Here is a 16026-nt window from a genome sequence, read left to right as displayed (position 1 = left end):
CCAACCAAGCCAACGAACGCCATGAGCCCTAGGAAACATCTGCACCCCCTCCGAGGCAAAAAACCTGGCTGCCCAGTACACATAAGAGTGGCCAACTACGCAGACTGCCAAATCATCATCTACCCAACCTGAAGAGAAGGAAAGGGGTAAAAATTCGGTTAATAAGAATCTAAAGCAGAGTTTATTAAATGCATTAACCTGAAGGATCTGCCAAAAGAAAAAATGGATTTTCGTGTCTTGCAGAAGTAACGGCCTAGCCGATCTGCACAAGCTTCCAGCCAATTTGAACAGAACATAAACACACAATGGGAAAATCAAAATTAAAATAAGAAAATAAACAGGGGGGGTGGGGTGGGAAGGGGGGTATAAAATGGGAAAAACATGTAAGAACTCAGCTGGAGGTGAAAGTGTAAAAACCTGCTGAGGGACTTTGATTAGAACTGATCAGCAGAATTGTAGATTAGAAATCAGTCCGTCAAGTCAGGCAAAAAATCGCAAAAGAACTCCAGACCCCTGCTGCCAGCAGCAGCGAGTGGCTAATCCCTGAGTAGGATAAACAGGGCAGACAAACAGATACACCACACAAGGACGTACCGAACTTTACAACAGGACTTATACAACTACAAATAAACAAAACCATATTCAAGCAAACATATCATGCAACGGGGCGAATATATCGTCTGTAACTCGACGACTTCCATCGCCCCACCGCCTGGATTTCAGCCACGGAAAACCCTGCCGACGCAGCCGACGTCGCAGCCCCGATGCGGAAGGAATGCATCCCGAAAGCAGCGGGTGGAAGGCCCAAGCTCGCCAGACAGCGACCCAGCATCCAACAAAACTGATATTTCGTCACTGGCAGACCGTCATAATGCAGCAACCACGACCCCCGACCATCGGGCCGTACTGCCGCATATTGTACTGCCAACCTCACTGGGCAAATGCTCTCCTCCAGCGCCGAAACCAAGGTGACCCATCGACCTCTACCTACTTGGTCCATCTTAGAGCGACGCAATCTGCACAGCAAGGACCTCTCACCCACCACCACGTCCTCGAGAAGCATGCGCGAATCTGCTCGCTTAGATGGCGCCACCAGCTCCGAAACCCGAAAGGCACCGTGATAAGCCATTGAGAACGCCAAACGGAACAGCAGCGACTCAAAAATAGACGACGCGATACTGCCAACCGCCATGATGACAGCCGGAAGCAAGGCCACATCAATGGGCCGCCTCCTATCAGGCGGCGTCGGCGCCACGTGCGCCCACCCCTTCATCGCTTTAAGCAGAATCCCGCTCTTTGTCACGTCAGGGACACCCTTGATTTTGTTAAAAAACGAAATACCAGCTAAGTACCGGGATACCACCGCTCTGGACCTACCCATAACAAACAGCTGCCAAATAAAAGAAAGCATCATCCGATGCCCGCTCTTACCTTGTTGACTTCGTCCTCGGACAAACTCCTCCCACTCACTCCAAGCTTGTCCGTAAGCCTTGAGCGTGTTTGGAGCGACTGACCGCATCGCTAGACCCTACAGTCCGGCCCGATCACCTGCCAGACATAACCGGGACATTGAAACCCTTGCTCATCGGCCTCGGGTGCCAACAAACAAAACCTCTCCCACTGACAACGCGTCGGCAATTCCGTTCTCCAGACCAGGCACATGCTGCGCGCGGAACCACACATTCTTATGCAAGCATGTCAACAGCAACTGCCCCAGCACCCTCAGGACCACCAGCGATTTCGCCCTCTGGTTATTTATCGCATGCACCACGCCCAGATTGTCACATCTAAACAAGATGCTGCGATGCGCCAGACGAGCGCCCCAAACCTTCAGCGCCACCATAATGGGGAAAAGCTCCAGCAGCAAGTCCTTAGTTAAACCCTCGCGATGCCATTCTGCCGGCCACGAGGCCGCGCACCAAGATCCCTCCAGATAGCAACCAAACCCAGAGGAACCCACCGCGTCGGTAAACAGCTGCAGCCCAGCACTGTCGACTGTTGGGGCCTGCCATATACACACCCCGTTGAAGTCCTCCAGGAACGAGGCCCATACGGCCAAATCCCTCTTAATCTCGGAGGACAAGCGTACGAAATGATGCGGTCTGGCACACCCCGCAGTCGCCCTCTCCAGCTTCCGGGATTACCCGACAAGCAAAGTTCAAAAGGCCCAGCAAGGACTGCGCCTGACCTTACGAACCGGTAGATAGCCTCGCGGAGCTTCGCAACCTTGTCCGGAGGCAGTCGACACGATCCCGCCACCGTGTCGATTTATATCCCCAAAAATGACAAATAGGAGACCGGCCCCTCCGTTTTATCCTCGGCCACAGGAACGCCAAAGTGAAAAAACAGAGCTCGGATGCTGAACAGCAAGTCGCCGCAGCGTGGCGAATCCGCCGGACCCACACACAGGAAGTCATCAAGGTAATGGGCGACTCCGTGACCCCCTGATGAAGACTCCACGCACCAATGTAGGAATGTGCTAAACCGTTCGAAAAACGAGCAGGAAACGGAACATCCCATCGGCAAACATTTGTCGATGAAATACTCCACTCCAATCCGAAAACCCATAAAACGGAATGAGTCCAGATGCAACGGCAGCAACCGAAACGCGGATTCCACATCTATCTTAGCCATCAGGGCCCCACGGCCGTAACTACGGACCAACTCTAGTGCCTCGTCAAACGACTGATACACCACCGAGCAATGAGCCGGCGGTATCGCGTCGTTGACCGACGACCCCGACGGGTAAGAAAGATGCTGAATGAGCCTAAAAGCACCTGGAGTCTTCTTGGGAACTACCCCCACTGGGGAGATGACCAAGTCATCCACCGGGGGTGAGATAAACGGTCCCTCCATCCTACCCAGCCTTATCTCCTTATCCACTTTCTCCCGCAGAACCGACGGCAAGGCACGAGCAGACTGGAGATTCCGTTGGGCCTGGACCGAAACCTTGCTTGCAACAGGCAAGCGAAAACAAAACTGAAAACCGTAAAACGAAAACTGAGCGTCCGCCTTATTTGGATACCAATCCAACCACTTGGCCATTGTATCCAAATTAATTGGCGTTGGTGCCCTGCGGAGCGCTCCCGCTCGCGCCAGGTCTTGGGTAACTTTGCTTATTCCGGGCGCCCTGGCGACTGCCTTTAAAACAGGTAGAGGCTGGGTGGGAGCCGCCACATTGCAAGCACAAATGTCGAAACCGACACTGCTTGCCGAAGGAACAGGACGCATTGTTAAATGCGAAGCACTTCCCTTTTGCGGCGGCCTGCCCCCCCCCCCACGGACGGCCAACCTACCTGTCTTGCCCGATCCGCCGTCCGCGCCGGTCCCTTGGGCGGACGACCCTGCGCGGTGCCCGTCTGCCCCCGGATTCCGGGGGCTCCCTAGCAGGTTGAGAAGCCCAGGTGACTTGGAGCCAGACTTCCACGTCCTTGCAACCAAAGTCAATCACCTGCAAGCAGTCCTGTTTTTCCCGGAATTTCTCGTCATACATCCGCCATTCGATGCCCGACGATGTGCGCTGCATATCGTGTATTAAATGCAGGTATATAATGACGTTCATATGTTCGTCAGGCCTATCTTCGAGGTAACAAGCCGCGAAGACACAAAAACCGGCCAGCCAGTTGTCGAAGGTACGGAAAGCCTCGGCCCCGATGCCCTTCTTTGCTGACGCCGACTTATAGTCCTTCTTTGTATCCTTCGTCAAGACGAACATATCAACGTAATCGCCCCTTCAGATTTTCCTACGTCAGCTATCCCGCAGTCCCCGCATCACTGCAGTGTAATCGCAGTGGACTACTCCAGGCAAATCGCGGCGCTTCTTGGCCCTGCGAGCGTCCTCGCTAAGCCGCTTACGTCTCTTCCGCCTCTCCTGCTGACCCGCCGCCCTCTTGGCGTATTTCGTCGCGCGCTTTTTCACCCTAGTCGTGCTACTAACTTCGGACGCTGGTGACGACAGAGAAGAAGAGGAAGAGCTGCGAGAACTAGAGCGCGTGATGGAGCCCGACACCGACTGCTCAACCTCACCTGATGCTGTCGACTGCTCGGACCGGGAATCTTCCGGTGTGGCCACTGCAACATCCTCGTCCTCGCTCCCCACCATCTCAACTTCGCCGCGGTCACCTGAAGTAGAAAACGGAGCAGAGGACCCAGCAACCAAACGAGGCGCATGCCTAGCACCCCGGGGCGAAGGCGTCTCCACCACGCGCCCTTGCTCGTCCCGCATGCAACGACGACCTAGCTGCGCCGCGGCCGCCCCCAGCTCGCGGAAAGTGCGAGCAACACACTGTGCCGCCGACCCTGGCCGCGCTGCTACTGCGTGCGTGCCGGAACTCCTTGCCCCCCCCGGGCATGCGGCAGCGGCCAGCGGACCTAATGCCGCCACTACCGTTGACAGCCTGCGCCCGGATAACAGCCGGACGAGACCCCGCTACAGGCCTTGTCCGCCTCGCGACCGCCGCCCGCCCGCTCTGCCCCCCTCGCCCGGCACCGCCTCTCGAGAAGGGGACCGCAACTGCAGCCTCCGAACACAGCACCAAAGCCGCCAACACTGCACCCGGAGGTGAGGGCCAATGCCCGACTACCTCCGGGCGTCCTGCTTGTGCCCCCAGCCCTCCCTGCCGTCCTCGCTCCCCACCATCTCAACTTCGCCGCGGTCACCTGAAGTAGAAAACGGAGCAGAGGACCCAGCAACCAAACGAGGCGCATGCCTAGCACCCCGGGGCGAAGGCGTCTCCACCACGCGCCCTTGCTCGTCCCGCATGCAACGACGACCTAGCTGCGCCGCGGCCGCCCCCAGCTCGCGGAAAGTGCGAGCAACACACTGCGCCGCTGACCCTGGCCGCGCTGCTACTGCGTGCGTGCCGGAACTCCTTGCCCCCCCCGGGCATGCGGCAGCGGCCAGCGGACCTAATGCCGCCACTACCGTTGACAGCCTGCGCCCGGATAACAGCCGGACGAGACCCCGCTACAGGCCTTGTCCGCCTCGCGACCGCCGCCCGCCCGCTCTGCCCCCCTCGCCCGGCACCGCCTCTCGAGAAGGGGACCGCAACTGCAGCCTCCGAACACAGCACCAAAGCCGCCAACACTGCACCCGGAGGTGAGGGCCAATGCCCGACTACCACCGGGCGTCCTGCTTGTGCCCCCAGCCCTCCCTGCCGCCCGCGCCCGGCCGGCAAGACCGGCCCGGCATCCAGCAGCAATGAGGACTGGGTCAGCCATGCCCCGCCCGCACCCGCGCTCGCGTAGGCCCCAGAAGCCGGGAAGCTGTCAGCAACGCCAGCCAGCCTGTCCTCGGGCCCAGACCCACCGCCAGATGAGCGGTAATGGGCTGGGGCCCCTGTGGTACGGCGAGGTCGAGATGCGGCCATCACAGACAGAATAACTTTGAGGGGAAGTGGTAAAAATAAGCTCTAGCAAACAAGGCTACCAATGTGGAAACTCTGCTATGCAGCACTCACCAAAGGCAATTCAGCAGCAAGAGAGACCGAGCTGGCCTAGCATTCCCTATATATATTAACCCTCCCCTTTTTCCATGGGCTGTACTTTCCTCACAGCTAGGTCAACCCCTCACAGGATGTTTAACTCTCTCCATTCCTATGCAGTCATTTCGCTCTCCTTATATATGAAAAATGGGGTTTTGGTTCATGGATTGATCAATTTATTTAAGCTTGTAGCCCAATGTCAATGGACCCAATTTTACTGCAAGTCCTATTGTGTTACACAGATTTTTGGGAACCTAGCAACTGCTATCACATCAGAGTCAAACTGAATATATGCAACCTGGTTTAAAACTCACCTGACAACTAAGTTATGGCTTTTAAAGGTTAGACAGCTACCGACATAACTTCTCAATTACCACTAAGGAAACAGCTGACATAGGTTTAAAATAAATGAGTTTACACGGGTGCATGAGAAAGCTGTGATCACAATAAGGATAATTGTAAATTATCCCATATATACACATACAGAAATCCACCAAACTCGCGATTCCTAGGAATGGGGTGCACACTTGCACTCACCATTCCCAGGTTGGAGTGCAGTGGCCTGTGACCACATTGCTTAAATACATTAAAAACAGAAAGCTTAGCACTTAGCATGGTAAACTCATTCACCTCAATACATAAATAATGGGGTTTTTGGTTCATGGATTGATCAATGCATTTAAGAATGCAGCCCAACATCAAGGGACCCCATTTCTCTGCAATTCCTACTCTATCACCCAGATTTTTGAGAACCTGGCCATTGCCTAACTTATGGCTTTAATAAGTATTTGGTGAGACCCTGTACCATTGGACTATTAGATATATTAGATATACAGATGTATCATCCAGCATGGCCACACCTACACACGAGCTGCGTCAAGGCGCACCTGTACCTTAGTACGCCAAGCTGCACCTTAGTACTCCACCCATTTATTCCTATGGGCACGCATACTTAGACACACATGCATGTCTTAGTCACGGGCACACTTGGTGACAAGTGTCAGCACAGAGTAACCGGGAGAACCTGAGTGAGTTACATAGACTGTGTTTATGATAAACTGCATGAGGGTGAGAGCTGAGCCCTACTTTATTTTTCACGTACACAATGCCTCACAATCATATGAAGAGGGAAGGCTTCCAGCCTAATACCAATAATTATATAGAGTGACCCTTATTCTTTTGATGATCAGTACAAAGACTAATAATACCATTTGATGATCAATACAGAGACATTTATTGCCTTGGACAATATACATTTATTGCCTGGAATAAGAGACACAGAAACATTTGTTCTTTGAGTTAGTTGCTTCAGAGACAGTCTAGTTGTTTGGAAACTAAGTACACATTTGCCAGATAAATCTCTGTTCAGAAGTTGGAATACAGAGTCACTGTCCATCCTGACACAGCAGGTCAGGTGTTTAGGCCCAGGATTTACAGTTCTTTAGGCAATTGTCTAACCCAGTGAGCTACCAACAGTTCACATTTTCCAGACCACCTAGCTGGTGCACAGGTGTATTCATTATTCACTGACACATTGTAAGAGATTCACAGGTGGAGCTTCTGTGATTCTGTGAGGAGACCTAAAAAACATTAACTGTTGGTAGCTCTCGAGGATAAGGGTTGGCTACCCCTGGTATAACCCCTTGTGCAACAAGTACAGTGCAAACCACAGACCCCCATTGCAATACTGTTGCGCTGTAGAATCTTTGAGCTCCAACATATATAATGCCGGTGAAGATTGGAACTATTCATTGCGGGGCATTTAGAGAGATTATAATTATTCTTTGTGCAAATTATATTCTTAATCACCTTCTTCACTGTCTTTTTTGAAACATTATCTTTCAGAATATACAAGTCTCTGTGATTAGATTTATTGCTGTCCTTTAACTCTCTGCTTGTGTATCAATCTGTCCTACTGTACCTCTCTGAACCACATACAGCGAATAAGGTACAGGGAAAACATCTTAGGGAAAGGGTCCATCACATAGCCATCGAACACCTGTGATACATCTTCCAACCACATACACACCTGTCAACCCCTGGGTGTTACATGTATCCAAAATAATGTACTGCAAAGACAATGGATTGTAAAAGAAAATGTATCAGCACATTTTCATAGCATTTCATGACAATTTTTTGACAGTACAGTAATTGGTTGAAAAGGCAGATGACATAAGGCCCTATAAGATTGGAAGGAGTTTAAACTCTGAGGGGTTTGTTTCCAGGTCATTCCCACAGCATTTTTTTAATTAGTATTGACTAATGTCTTCTAATCTAATCATAGGGGGAGGCATTGAGGCCTCTGATTAATAGAGAGGTACTGCATTCTGTTTGAGATCTCTTTAGCTTCCCACCCTCCATGCCTTCATCATTTTGGTGGTCACTGGGTTGTGAGACATCCTTTTTTGTTTTCAATCATATGTTTTCGTGCTGGTCTGCATTTGTATAAACACACCCTTACTGAACTTCACCCATGTAATACCTGCAGCCCCTATATATGAAGATGGGAAGATATTCATCCCATACTAGCACTGGAAAATCATGTAGTGTCTGTTTATGCAGTTATAAGAATTGTGTAGTGCAGGGCTGGATTTAGCTTTCGGGGGTCCGGTGCACTTAAGACAGAAGGCCCGCTCCCACACCTCTGGCCCGCCCCTCTCTTGTCAGCACCGCCTTATTCAGTCATGCTTTTTGGGTATTGGTGTCTCATTAATGGGACTAGTCATTTGCATGTCCGAATATGCCAGATGGAGGAGGATGTGAAAGGATGCCACTCATTTGCAAAAAGCACATGACAGAGGTCACACTCCAGCCCCTTCTCTCCTCCATTATCCTGCTCCTTCCTTCACACTTTGACCTTTATTCCATCACCATTCTCCTTCCCTCACATCCTAGCCACATCCTCTTCTCCATCTCCCTGCTCCTTCTCTCACATACCAGTCTCATCTACTCTTTAAATACCTTGATCCTTCGCCCACACTCCGGTCCCTCCTCTATAAAGGGTGCTAAAATATGTTAGAAGAAATATAGTAATACTAATATTAATAAGAAACAATACAAGGAGCAGGAAGCACACATGGATGATGGAATGTGCAGCACATCTCATGGACTCAGTCAGTCGACTGTTAAACTGACGTGCTTCATAGAGCTGTGTATGTGGGTCCATGTTATATTGGGTTCAGTATGATTTCTCGGTGGAAGGGATGTCGGCGGTCACAATACTGATGCTGGAATTCCAATATTTGAAATCCTGACAGGGAGGAGGTAAATATGTTCCCCTCTGTCCCCTAACCCTTCCCTCCCGCAGCCTAACCCTAACCTCCCCCTTAGTGCCTAACCCTAACGTCCCCTTGGTGGTGGTGGATAAAGCTAACCCCCCCTGCAACACAGCCTAATGCTAACCTTCCTCCTTAGTGCCTAAACCTAACTTCCCCCTTGTGGTTCCTAACCCTAACCTCCCCCCCTTTGCAGCCTATGCCTATCCCCCACCTCCCCCCCATTGGTGCCTAAACCTAACTTCCCCTGGCCGTAACCAGCCTGCTATACTTACAGTCTAATCAAAGGGGTTCTGGTTGTTGGGATTCTCGTGAACCAGTTGGGATTCCGGTGTTGGCATTTTGACTGGTGTCGCGATTCCGGCATCAGAATTCTGACAGCTGGAATCTCGACAGCTGGCATCTTAACTGCATCCCGTTATATCATACATACAATACTAATAATATGACAGAATATAGAGTGAAATGTTACAAGGATTAATCCGTTCACAGCCACACTGAGTGAATGGCATGCAGTACAGCAGAAAAGAGGCGCACAACAGTAAGTAACGTGGTTCAGTCTCTCCACATGTACAGAAGGAATTAATGAAAGTACAGTATGTGCTCACAATACATACAGATATCCCACATTCCTATACAGTCAGGTGACTGCAGAATATACAGAAGAGGCAGTGATAGCTCATGTCTGCACATAGACTGCTGTGACCTTTCAATAGAAAACAATAAAATAAAAATAATGCAGTGTATGCAGATAAACAGACACAGAGAACTGCTGCTTAATAGAAGTCAAGTGTCTATATGTTATACATGTGTGCATATATATGAGAGGAAAAATACACTTTCAGAATACTTAGGCTTACCATGCCATCCCTTTAAACCAGGACTCTCATGGATTAAACAGTTTCAGTGGCTAACTAAAACCAGGTGACATGCACTCACATACGCATTAAATGGGGTTGAGACTAGTTGTGACATTACTGACTGTGCATACATACACACAGACACACATACATACAACTGAATGCACAAATTAAAGTCAGGCCTGCACACGTGTTCTCACATACGCATTAAATGGCGTTGAGACTAGTTGTGACAAACATGTACAGTATGGTTTCAGCAGAGATGTGCTGTGCAGGGCTGTATTCATGGTGCTGCTGACATTCATTCTGCAACTAGCAGCCAATCACAGTCAAGATAAGGAAGCCAGATTCGGGAGATCCTGGGAATTGGAGTTCTGGGAGATGACAGCTAATGAAAGGTGAAAAAGAAAAGAGCTCAGTGTGCATTGCAGGAGACAAGTCTGGGAGGCTTACAGGGCCAGAGATTGGTGGAGACAATTAAGGCACACGTACTCGGGAGTCAGGACTATAGTGCAGCAGTGAGCTGCGCTTTGACTGGGGGGTCCTCTGAGAAAGGGGCCTGGGTTACAGAGTTCCCATGCCCCCCCACACCCCCTTAATCTGGCAATGGCGTAGTCCTTGTATTGTACAGTTTGTACAGAATTTAAAACTAGAATGGCAATTTTATTATTACAATGTTGTAACTAGTAGCAGATCTAAATCTATTGTCTACATGACCATTGTATGAATGGATTACATTTTTGTCAATAAAAGTTAGTAGATGGGAACACAAACTAAGGGTGCATACACACGGTGAGATTCGGACTTATCCGATTCTCACCGTGCGACAGGGGGCCGGGTCGGCACTTAGCCAGTATCGCAAGCACATAATAACTGTGCTTGCGATGCTGGCTATGTGCGATTTCAATCCTGACTATCTCTTCTATAGAGATAGTCAGGATTGACTTGCCTGCACAGCCTATTTTTTCTTCCGATGCCGACCGCGCGGGGCCACGCATCGGCATCGGATCGGGATCGCAAGGTGACTGTCACCTTGCGATCTGCACTATATTTTCTTCCGATTCTGACTATATAGTCAGAATCGGAAGAAAATATCTTACCGTGTGTACACACCTTAAGACAGAGCTGGCCAAACAAGTCCTTGAGATCTACCAACAGTTCATATTTTTCAGACCACCTAGCTGGTGCACAGGTGTAGTCATTACTAATTAAGATGTGCTGCATTCATTCCTAACTGACAATTCTACAGAGCTCCAGGAGGCCTGGAAAACAGGAACAGTTAGTAGATCTTGAGGAACGATTTAGCCAGCCCTGAACTAAGATGAGGATTTCTTTTTTTGAATGGAGATGTTTCTTGTGCTGTATAAACGGTCATTTTCCTCTGTTATGTCACTGGGGTAATATATCATTTGTAGCTTTGATTTCAAAGATCATCTGGAAACAGGTATTTACTGTATGCTTTCGTCCATCGATGCGTAGCTTGCTGTTCCACTAACACACCCTCACTGATCAATGCCTGCATGAGAACAAACCATTACAGCCAAGTTACACTGACTCAGATGCAAGTGGAGATGCCTCTGAAATGAGTTTGCCTCTGCATTACTTGTACTTGCAAACCTTTGGTTTTATGTAGGATGCATCGGGGGGCTACCTGGCTGGCTCCAAGAGATGAGATTCATGCGTATTTAGGGAGCAGGGCCTAATGCTGGGTAGATCCCGCCCCTATCAGAGACCCCTGTTGGAGTCAAGTAGTGCTTGCTCCCCCTCCCTCTCTCTCGCCCTATCCCTCTTGCTTCTCTCTATTATTTTCTCTTTCCCTGACACTGTCTCTCTCTCCCTGATGACATTGTCTCTATCCCTCACTCTCTTCCTTTCACACTCCATCTCTCTCCCTGACACTGTCTCTCTCTCTCTGACACTGTATCTCCCTTTCTCTATCACTGTCTCACCCTCACTATCTCCCTTACACTGTCTCTCTCTTACTCTTTGACAGTGTCTCTCTCCCTGACACTGTCCCTCTCTCTCTCTCTTCCAGACACACTATATCTCTGACACTGTCTCTCCCATTTTCACTCCCTGACACTGTCTATCTTGCTATCTTTCTCTGTTCCTGACACTGTTACTCTCCTTCTCTCCCTGACACTGTCTCTCACCCTCTCTCTGACACTGTCTTTCTCCCTATCTCTCTCTCCCTGTAACTGTCTCTCTCTTCCTCTCTCTATCTCTCCCTGACTGTCTCCCTTACTCTCTTTCTCTCTTTCCCTGAAATTATATCTATCTCTCTCTCTCTCCCTCCCTCCCTCCCTCCCTCTGACACTGTCTCTCTCCCTGACACTGTCTCTCTCTCTCTCCCTGACACTGTGTCTCTCTCTCTCTCTCTCTCTCTCTCTCCTTTGCACTGTCTTTCTCCCTCTCACTCCCCCTTACACTGTCTCTCTCTGTTGAAGCAAATACTAATCGCTTAATATAAATGCAGATGCTTTGACTGGTTCTCTAAGCTGCTGTTAATCAGGAGATAGTCAATCACCCGAACACAAGATAAATATAGTACACAAAAACAAATAAACAGCGTTCAAAAATAGAAACAGGTGCTTAAATGAAAAATCACATAATTTAATAAAAACAAATAATGTCTAAAATTGTAAATGTGTATAACATAAGTTCACAAATATGAAATTCTAAAATAGCCTTAATGCCAGTCTCTAGATCACAATCAGTCACTTGTTAGGGCACATAGATCCTCCAGTATTATAGGTAAACAGTTCAAATCTGTCATTTGAGATCCTTTGGGCAATAGGAATACAGCATCCAGTCTTTAGGTAAATAGTTGCCAATTTCTTGTGTTTGCAGCTGGGTATTCAACTTAGCGAGGGATCAAAAAAACGTAGGTCCTACGCAAGAAGGATAGTGGATCTCTCTTTATTGTTTGTCCACATGTGCTGTAGCTGGAGCTTCCCAAAGCTTTCAGTGGCCACAAGGTATCCCACAGAGTGATCTGGCAATGCTCAGGTCCAAAGGCTGGCTCCCTTACGTGTCACTTGCCAGATAATGCTGTCACTTGGAATGGCCAGATAAGACTAAGCCTGCCAGGCCACCTCAGTGCATGTAATTTCAGTATAGCTATATTCCTCCACCGTTGAAGTGTTATTACATCATATATCATCACCATTATGTGGTAAAATCTGGATAGTGGTGATGATATGTGATGTAATAACACTTCAGCGGTGAAGGAATATAGCTACAGTATACTGAAATTACATGCGCCGAGGTGGCCTGGCAGGCTTTGTCTTATTGGTTTATGTGTTTTTTCTTTGTTTAGACATTGAATTCTACTTGAATAATTTGAGTCTGCACATCTGATTATGTCTAAATTGTGTAAGCCTTCTCCTGATGAAGATTCATGTTTTTTATTTAAAATGTCGAGATTGTGAGGCTTCTTTGAATAAACCGATGACGTCTTAAGTAAACTGTATTCGATTTTTATTAGAGAGAGCAGAGCCAGCCTTAGGTATAGGCAAACTAGGCAATTGCCTAGGGCATCTGGTATGCCTAGGGGCACAAGCAGCTTCTGCTGATTAAATTGATATGCGGCATGCCTATATTGTGTGTGTAGCATTTCGTATGCAGATACAGCCGCAGTCACACACAGACTATAGGCATGCCGCATATAATTTTAATCAGGAGAATCTGCTTGTGCATCCTAGCCACATAGCAATGCAAATAAGATGCATTTTCATCAAACACAGGCACCCGACGTTAGCAGAGCTACCAGTTGACTCGCGCCAGGCATATCCTGCTGCATGGTGTAAGATTTATGTATCCAAGCAGAGGAAGAGGTCCCAGTGTTAGCGGCTGTGTGAGTGCTGTGTGTGTGAGTGGGTTGGTTGTGCAATAGTGTTCAGCATATGTGTAAGGGTCATTATACGTTTCATGTGTATAATGCGTTAATAATGTGCAGCAAATGTGTATAGAAAGGGCACTACTGTGTGGTCTAATGTGAATAAAGAGCAATATGGTATGGTGTAATGTGAATAAGGAGCAATATGGTGTGGTGTAATGAGAATAAAGAGCAATATGGTGTGGTGTAATGTGAATAAGGAGCAATTCAGTATGATGTTATGTGAATGAGGGGAACTACTGTGATTAGTAGTGTATATAAGGTAAAGTGGTACTACTGTGTGATGTAATGTGATTAAGGGACACTATCGCATGATAAATTGTGAACAATGTTGCAGTACTGTGTGGCATAATTTGAATTGGGGGTACTATTGTGTGGCCATGCCCCTTCCCAGCAAGAACACATACCTTTTTGGGCTGTGTGCCGAATGTGCACACTGTTCTTATTTAAATTTCAGGGGGTAGGAAAACCAAAATAAGGACTGGTATAGGTGAGGGGTGATGGTGCTGGGAAAGGGGTGCAGGGTCAGAGGCGGAACTAGCGTTGGTGCTAGGGGGCACCAGCCAAAATCTTGCCTAGGGCATCATATTGGGTAGGGCCGGCTCTGAGAGAGTGCACCCTCCTCCCCCACGGTGGAACTGTGTATATTTGGTGGACCATCTTTATGGATCAATTGGGAGCACCCTGAATGCTGATGAAGCGATCTATGCAAGTGCAGGACCTATATGGAGATATGTATATATATATATATATATATATATATATATATTTATTTATACATACAGTGCTTGAAGTGGGCTGGTATACCGCCACTTCGAGGACAGACTGAGACCCCCGCTGCTGCAGTATTCAAATTCAGTGCTATTGAACCAGTAGCCAATCAGGAGTGGCGGTCACAGGCAGACCAGAGCCGCGCCAAAGTGCACCGCCGCCTTCTGTTTACTTCATACCCACAGGCTCCTGCACCGCAGCACCGCCTCCCATGAGCTGCCGCCCACAGCCTCCTGCACCCATAGCTCATGCTCTGCACCACTGCCTCCTCCGCATTGCCGCCCACATCCTCCACACCACTGACCACAGCCTCCTCATTTGCCACCGACCACAGCCAGCTCTGCACCGCTGCTGACCACAACCTCCTCATCCTACACACTGCCAATCACAGCCTCCTCCACACCGCCGCTGCTGATTAGGTAATTTTACACTGCTGCCTTTCTCTCTCCATTCTGTATGTTGTTGCTGTCCCTCTCTCTGTCACTCTCCATGTACCTATGTCCCTGCTGTCACTCTCCCTGTCCCTAAGTCCTTGCTGTCACTCTCTCTGTCCTTATGTCCCTGCTGTCACTTTCCCTGTTCCTATGTTCCTGCTGTCACTCTCCCTGTCTATGTTCCTGCTGTCTCTCTCCCTGTCCCTATGTCCTGCTGTGACTCTCCCTGTACCTATGTTCCTGCTGTCACTCTCCCTGTCCCTATGTACCACTGTCACTCTCCCTGTTTATATGTCCATGCTGTCATTCTCCCTATCCATAATGTCACTCTCCCTGTTCCTATGGCCCTGCTGTCACTCTCCCTGTCCCTATGTTCCTGCTGTCTCTCTCACTGTCCCTGCTGTCACTCTCCCTATCTCTATATTCCTGCTGTCACTCTCCCTGTCCCTACTGTCAATGTCCCTGTCCCTATTTCCCGCTGTCACGCTCGCTGTCCCTATGCCCCTGCTGTCACTCTCCCTGTCCCTTCTGTCATTCTCCCTGTCCTTATGTCCCTACTGTCACTCTCCCTGTCCCACTGTCATGCTCCCTATACCTGCTGTCAGCCTCCCTGTCCCTATGTCCCTACTGTCACTCTCCCTGTCCCTGCTGTCACTCTCCCTGTCCCTATGTCCCTGCTGTCACTCTCCCAGTCCCTATGTCCTTTCTGTCACTCTCCCTGTCCCTGAATTGTAGCCTATACTGTGTGGCATAATGTGAATTTTGGCTTATTCCATGTAGCATAATGTGAATTTTGGCTCATTCCATGTGAATTTTGGTTCATACTGTGTGGAAAAATGTGAACTTCGTGTCATTCTGTGTGAATTTTGGCTCATTCCATGAGGCATAATGTGGATTTTGGCTCATTGTGTGTGAATTTTGGCACATTTCATGTGGCATAATGTAAATTCTGTCTCATTCTGTGTGAATTTTGGCTCATTCCATGTGGCATAATGTGAATTCTGGTTCATTCCATGTGAACTTTGGCTCATTCCATGTGGCATAATGTAAGGAGCATTAGATAGTACTAGAGTACTAGAAAGTATAAGGGGTCCTACTATTGTGGTGCATAATGTGTATAAGGGGTATGTGGTGTGGTACACTACACTTAAATGCATGCACCCTTTTGAGTGACCACGCTCCCTTTTCCAGAGGTGTACACTTAATAAAAGCCTTCACTTTTCCATACCCCCACTTCAAAATTTCCACTTCGACCACTGTGTATCTATCTATCTATCTATCTATCTATCTATCTATCTATCTATC

Source organism: Pseudophryne corroboree, chromosome 11 (genome assembly GCF_028390025.1).
Source record: "Pseudophryne corroboree isolate aPseCor3 chromosome 11, aPseCor3.hap2, whole genome shotgun sequence".
Lineage (NCBI taxonomy): Eukaryota > Metazoa > Chordata > Amphibia > Anura > Myobatrachidae > Pseudophryne > Pseudophryne corroboree.
The sequence above is the reverse complement of the archived record's forward strand: the minus strand, read 5'-3'. Positions refer to the sequence as shown.